The sequence below is a fragment of the Xylocopa sonorina genome, unplaced genomic scaffold (assembly GCF_050948175.1).
Source record: "Xylocopa sonorina isolate GNS202 unplaced genomic scaffold, iyXylSono1_principal scaffold0027, whole genome shotgun sequence".
Classification (NCBI taxonomy): domain Eukaryota; kingdom Metazoa; phylum Arthropoda; class Insecta; order Hymenoptera; family Apidae; genus Xylocopa; species Xylocopa sonorina.
This window is the reverse complement of record NW_027490098.1, coordinates 2,209,417-2,216,797: the sequence shown is the minus strand read 5'-3', so window position 1 is coordinate 2,216,797 and position 7,381 is coordinate 2,209,417. Positions and strand designations below refer to the sequence as shown.

The window sequence follows — 7,381 nt, the reverse complement described above, 5'->3', positions numbered from 1 at the left end:
ATCGGAGCGTGACAAAGGGGAGTCCATTGGTCTAACAAATGGACTAAGTCTCCTAGATACGCGCCTTTTAGTCACAAACACTATTTTATTTTATTTTATTTTATCTTATTTTATTCTATTTATTTATTTTATTTATTTTATTCTATTTTATCTTATGTTACTTTACTTATCTATTTTATCCTATTTTACTTTTAACTAATTTATTTTATCCTATTGTACTTACCTCGTTTTACTATCTTGATACCTTATGGTACTAGTTACTGTTCTACTTTACGTTCTCTTTCTTTTGCTCTACGCGTCTGTGTGTGTTAAATTAATTTAATGGATTGTTTTATTATTTGACTATATCGCTTATTTTCTATATTTTGTCATATTTTGGTCATTGATGCCTTTTGGTGCTGCTCTGGACCACCTGATAGCGGCTAATTCCTCCTGACTGGACTCGTTTGACTACAGTAAGGCGTGTATCCGCACACTGGCGTCGAAATACCATCTAGTCAACTATGTTATGCACTACGCTTATATAATACAAGTTCACTTTGTTGGATATACATATAAATTAAACTCTATGTTACTTCTTGATATTATTATTATTATTATATAGAATGAATATGCTGTTAATACGTGCCTAGGTCACGTTACTGCTTTGTATTATCTTGATGTATGACGCTAGGTTCACCTCATAGGGAGGTTGCTACGAAACTAAAGGACGCTGCAGGGATTTATCCCCCAGCACGGTTGTAGATAGAAGATGATGTATAAGTGAATTCGTGCGGACTAGTACGAATATATTGTATAAAACAAGTGTATAACCCCTGGGGCTTCGGCCCCGGGGGAACATTAATTGTTAAATAAACGTCTTATCTGTTCTTATCAGCTTAATATCTGATACACTCCTCATTAGGAGTCAGAATATTAACCTGATTTTTGGAAAAAGGCGGACCGCTGGGGCTTGCTCCACCTCCGCCGCGAGTCGACCCAGTATTGCAGTGCCTCTGGGACCGGCTCAATAAGCCTTTTCCAAAGATCAGTTTTTTTTACTCTATAAACCAACACACTTGATCTTTCCCGTCAGTAGCTTTAAGTTTCATTTTACCTTGTGTCTTTCCGACTCGCTCACCGGAGTGTCGCGTTATCATCCGCGTCGCGCGTGCTGTGCTCGTGTTTGGTGCAGTGATCAGTGCGTTCGGCTTCCTGGTGGACTCTGGACTTGGTAAGTCTGGCACTTGGAATTTCGGTGGAGGTCCCTTCCGCGTGATTAGTTTAAAGTGCTCCCGATGCGGTGGTGTTGAACGCATCGGGTAGACGTTAGACGTCCATACGTGACGTCTCTCCTCCTAGGTCGACCATTTCGACCTCCGAGGAGTTTGAATTCGAGTAGAATCGGTTTGTCTGACCTTATACCCGGTTATAAGTGTAAACCTTACACTTATAGCCGTTGGTTTTGAATTCGACCTCTCCGTATTTTGGGTGTTAGACTGTTTGCACGTACGCCCGTAAATCGAATTTTTTGCTCGATTTTACGGGTCGTCGCTGCGAAATAGCAGCTATTAGATTAATTAAATTCACCGTTTTATTTGTTTAATCAAGTGATCGGGGTACACGGAGGCCCTTTACACCCCGTGTAACTCGATACGTCGCGGTCCGGAGTTTTCCAGGCCGTGTGGAGTGTCGTGGAAAGTTAAACCGTTTGCGGTTGCTAGGCACGTACGCGAAGCACGGTTCGTTCGTGCGGGGCTGTGTCCACCGGGCACAGCGGAATTGTTTTATTTTATTTTATTTATCTTATTAGATTCTATTCCGCTCGTCAATCCGTATTTATTTGATTAATTTATTCGCGTTCGCGTTCGCGTTGTCTCTTGTCTTCTCTAGTGTATATACTTATTTATTATTGTCCCTTGTCTTACGTGTTCGTCTCGATCGACCGTTAACCGTCTGTGTTTGCTCCGGTGAGCGTATTGTTTTATTATTGACTTATTTATTTTATTTCAACGAGCCGAGTGTTTGCGTTGCGACACTATCTTCACGATGGCGGGTAATAGCAGCAAAAACGATAGTACAAATAGTAATAGTGAGCGCGTGGTGTTGCTGCATTACCCGTTCCCGGCAGAATTTCCTTGCCCGTTCTGCTTTGTCGGCAGAACCGTGTGCAAAAAGGGAGCGTGTGTCTATCTGAGACACACGGATCTATTCAAACATTTAAAGATCCATCACCCCGGTGCGATCAAAAGGTGGGTGTGCGGTGAGTGCGGCTTCACCGACGAAAGTGCGTATGCACTGAAGCGTGTGAAGTCGCACCACCAAACAAAACACCCGTCCACCGGGGGTCCGTGTGTCTCCGTTAGACACAACTCCCTTGCAGGGAGTGCCGCCCGCGCAACGCCCGGCGACAGCGTTGCCGAGTCGCGACCCGTTGACGCGGTGGAGGCGTTCTCCACCGAGAACGAGGCCTCTTTTCCCACTCTGGGGGCGTCCCCGGTGACCTGTGGGGGCACTACAACGTGTGCCTCCACTAAAACAACAACAACAACAACAATAACAACAACACCAACAATAACAGCTAACATTCGAACCGCTGTTTCCAGAGTATCGGGGACGGCTGCCTCCACTGCAGCTAAGACGACATCGAGAGGGGCCTCCTCCACTACGTCTACCAGAAGCACCACCACCACGCAACCCCGGCGAGGAACTCGTCCACCCACCGCCGGGACAACAAAAAGGACAACCAGACCCACCACTACGACCACTGCAACAACGACTACCACGGTGGGATCCAGCGCCGCAACGAGGAGCACCGTCACTCTCGCGGCGCTATTTCAAAGAAGCCGGCGCTCCTCCGCGGACGAGGCGAGCCCCAATACCACAAGGACCAGCAGCGGGTCGGGGGCCAAGGGGAGAAGTTCAGGGGGCACCTCCACCACGCCCCCTGCCCCCTCTAAGGGGAAGAAGAGGAGTCCGGCGGCGCCCGCAGCAGCTGGGAGGAAGAAGCGGGCGTCGACCGAGCCTCCCCAACCCGACCCGCCCCGACGCATCCTCCCATCGAGGAAGGTGACCCCCTCCACAACCTTCGCGGAGGTCACCCGGGGCAGCCCGTCCGCCGTGGCTGGAGCGGCGGTGGTGTCGAGGAATACAAGAGCAACGTTTCTTCCGCCCGCGTTGCCCAGGATCACGCGGGCGGCAGCGAAGAGGATGGGGGGCGCGTCCACAACCTCCAGCGCCCCCCCAGCGACACCACCACTGCAGGGCCCTCCACCAACGCCCTGCAGCGCTCCGGCCACGCTTACTACCACGACGATGACGACATCGGTCCGTGGCTCGCCTATAATGACGGTGGCCGTCGTGTCACCTGTGGCGGTCACCGTCGCGGCGCGGACGCCGCCAGCCACGGGCCGCGCCTCCACCCCGCCAGCCAGGACGACTCGGGCGACGTCCCTCCCGCCCGGGTCGTCCGCGAAGAGGCCGATTCGGGGACGCCTGTCCCCTCCGGGGGTCAGAGGGGGCACCCAGACCACAGGGGTGTCCCTTCGGGTGGAGGCGCGTGGGGAGGGGACCGAGAAGAGGAGGTCCCTTCCTTCGCCCAGGCCCCTCCCCACCATCCATGAGTCATCGTCGTCATCGTCGGACGATGAGAGAGCGCCGGCGGTCGCTCCCAAGGAGGAACCGGCCCGGACGAGACGGAGGCGCCGCTGCATTGGGAGCAGCGGCAGCAGCAGTAGCAGTAGTAGTAGCAGCTCCAGCAGTAGCAACAACAACAACAGGAGCAATACGAGCGCCGCGAGGGGACGGCAGAGCACGACACCAGGAGCGGCGAGAAGGCGGTGGGTGGACCGCACCATAACCACCACGGATTCGTCGGGGGAAGAGGAGGCCCCAAGGCAGCCGTCCCCGCGGGTGGAGGCTCCGGTTACCTCCACCCGAAGGTCACCGAGGCTCCCCAGGGAGGAGGAAGGGGGCCTCAGTAGTGATAATTTATTAGTACAAAATAGATTTTATCCATTGACGGACCGGGCATCTAGTCCGGTCATTAATGACAATATTATTGACTCCCCCGGGCGTAACCGGGGGTGTATTTGTGTGTGCAGGTGTGGAGGCGCGCGGGACCCGCCCGCGTCATCATCCCGGGGCAGCGTCGTCGTGGAGGCTCCGGTGAGGATGGCCCCGTCGAGCATTCGGGAATGCCACCCGGTGAGTGTGACACGTGGGTATCGTGCGGGTACCAGAGGCGGTCGTGCACCTGCAGCGACCGTGGGGCGGCGGCGCGGGACAGCGACATCGGGCCTCCCGGCTGCTTGCGAGCGGGTAGGCGGGGCGTCTCAGCCTCGGGCCCCGCGGCAATCTAGGGTGCCCCATCCCCGAGGTGGAGGTCGCGACGCTGCGTCCGGCGCGCCATCAACCGGTAGACCCCGATCTAGGGGACGCCGGGAGGTGGACGTTGCCGCAAGGGCGCGGTTAGTGGCCTTCGCGGAAGGGGTGGGATCACCCGAGCGACTGGAGGCGCTCGCCACGAAGGTGGACGAGTACTTTCAGGGGCGGAGGGCCAGGGGACCCGGGGCTGGCGCACGGAGTGCCGCCTCCAGCGGGGGGGCCGGTCGGCGCCGGCCAGTCGCGGGGAGTGAGGGGCGTCGGGGCGATGTGGCCAATTCGATGGTGAGCGATGGCCCTCCCAGCGTCCCGGATCGCGTAGGGGAGGCTACCCGAATTCAACGTCTCTTCAGGGCGGATCGGAAGCGCGCGGTGCGGGAGATTCTCGCCGGAGAATCTCCCCATTGCAGTGTGCCCCTGGAACGGGTCCAGGAGCACTTTACTAACGTTTACTCGCTCCGAGCCCGCCCTGGTAGCCTTCCCTCTCTCTATGGGGAGGACCCGACCACTGAGTCGAACGATGCCCTGGTTTCCCCCTTCACGGAAGCCGAGGTCAGCCGTCGGCTAAAGCGGATGAAGCTTGCTTCTTCCGCCGGACCCGACGGTCTGACCTATGGTGACCTACGGAGGGGGGACCCAGGAGCGGTCCTCCTTACGGCGGTATTCAACACCTGCCGCCGCATGGAGAAGATTCCGGGGCGCTGGAAGCAGTCCAACACCATTCTCCTTTTTAAGAAGGGTGATCGCGAGGACCTATCGAATTGGAGGCCTTTCGCCCTGGGTGATGTCACCCCCAAGCTCTTCTCGGCGGTCGTCGCCGATCGGCTCACTCGTTGGGCCGTAGTCAACAAGCGGCTCAGCCAAGCACAGAAGGGCTTCTTGCCCTTCGAAGGCTGTCTGGAGCACAACTTTGTGCTTCAGCAAGCCATGGCTGCCGCTCGTAAGCAGCGTAGGGAGGTGGTGGTGGCGTGGTTGGATCTGGCCAACGCTTTCGGTTCGGTTCCCCACGCCACCATCATCGATTCGCTGGCCGGCGCCGGCGCTCCCCGGCCGCTCATCAACATCGTCGCCAGCCTTTACGACGGCGTGGCGACGCGGGTCCGTACCGCTGAAGGGTACACGCCCTGGATCCCCATGAAGTCGGGGGTGAGGCAGGGCTGCCCACTTAGCCCGATCCTATTCGACCTTTCCATTGAGGCCATGGTTCGCGGGGCCGTGGACTCGGTGGAGGGTCTGAGTGTGAGAGGGCATAAGGTGACAGCCCTGGCGTACGCAGACGACGTGGCACTCGTCGCGTCATCCGTCGACGGAATGGGAAGGCTGTTGCAAGCAGCAGAGGGGACGGCTCGGCAGCTGGGGCTCTCCTTCAACCCCTCGAAGTGTGCAACCCTGCACATCAGAGGGGACGGGAGGGTTTCTAGCACCGAGTTCCGTCTAGTCGGGGGACTCGTTCCTGCCCTGTCGGAGGGGCAGAGTTACGAGCATCTGGGAGTGCCGACCGGGGTTCGGATCGACCAAACCCCGTATCCGACGATCCAAGCCTTATTAGTAGATCTTCGCGCGGTCGACGATTCCCTGCTCGCCCCCTGGCAAAAAATCGAGACCGTGGCGACATTCCTGTTGCCACGCCTCGATTTCGCGTTCAGGGGAGGCCACGTGCGAAGAACCGCTTTAGCCGATGCCGACAGGGTCATCAAACGCACGGTAAAGAGGTGGTTGCACCTCCCGCAGCGTGCCAGTGCGGAGCTGGTCTATATCCCCCCCGCTTGGGGTGGGTGCGGCCTTCTCCCGCTGGTGGATCTGGCCGACGTGGCGACCGTGTCGCACGCGTTCAGGTTATTGAACGCGAGCGATCCGGTCGTCGCGGACTTGGCCAGGTCAGGGGCCTTGCCGACTATCTCTCCGGCTCTTTGTCGGGCGAGATGGCGAGGCCATCGGCGGGCCGGGCTTCGTTCTGGTCGCGAGTAAGGAACGTCGGGATTCGTTCATGTGCGCGGCTTGGATTTAGTTGGAGATGGGACGAGGTCCGTGAAGAGCTCTCGGTTGTGTGTCGCTCCCGGAATGGGCGTAGCGTTGTTGTGCCGCCTGCTGCCAAGGGCCAAGTCACGCGGAGGCTGAGGGCAGCAGTGGGGGAGTGCTACCTGGAAAGGCTTCTTCGGAAGCCCGACCAGGGGAAGGTTTTCGACGCGACCTCCCGCTGCGCGGTTAGTAACCACTTTCTGCGCACCGGGGGGTATGTCCGCTTCGCTGATTGGCGCTTCGTTCACCGGGCCCGCCTCGACGTGTTGCCGCTAAATGGAGCACGTCGGTGGGGGACCGGTGACAAGCGTTGCCGGCGTTGCGGGCATGAGTTCGAGGGCCTTCCCCATGTACTCTCCCACTGCGGTCCTCACTCCGCTGCCCGGCAGCTGCGGCATGACAACCTCGTTCATAGGCTCGTGACGGCTGTCCGTCTGCCAGGTGAGCTCCGGGTTAACAAGCGCGTCCCGGGAGTCGACGGCGAGCTGGCAGCCCTGCGTCCCGACATCGTCGTGGAGCACGGGCTGTCGAAAAACATCGTCGTGGTCGACGTGGCCGTGCCTTTCGAGAACACTCTCGAGGCAATTGAGGAGGCGAGGATGGGGAAGATACGCAAGTATCAACCCCTCGCCGAATCATTGCGGAGGCGCGGCTACCGAGTCCACGTAGATGCGTTCGTCGTCGGCGCCCTGGGCGCGTGGGACCCGGGAAACGAGTTTGTCCTGGACCTGCTGCGCGTCTCTCAGCGTTATGCAGCGCTGATGAGGCGTCTCATGATATCTGAGACAATAGCCTGGTTCAGAGATATCTACGTGGAGCATGTATCCGGGGTGCGTCAGTACCGGGCTCCACGGGGTACGTCTGAGGCGGAGTCGACATCGGCGGCGCTGAGCGGGAGCAGTGGAGGCGCCCGCGTCCCTGGGGTGGTGTCGCCTGCGGGTCCTTAGTGCCTCCACACCTGCGGGCTGAGAGGACTGGCCGCGAGGGTCTGGAGTAAGCT

At 57.7% G+C, this 7,381-nt stretch overlaps 1 pseudogene; it reads left to right on the top strand.

Moving 5' to 3' along the window:
• The first annotated feature begins 837 nt into the window (after nucleotides 1–837).
• LOC143432108 (U2 spliceosomal RNA) lies at nucleotides 838–1,015 on the top strand (annotated as a pseudogene).
• The last annotated feature ends 6,366 nt before the right edge of the window (nucleotides 1,016–7,381 follow it).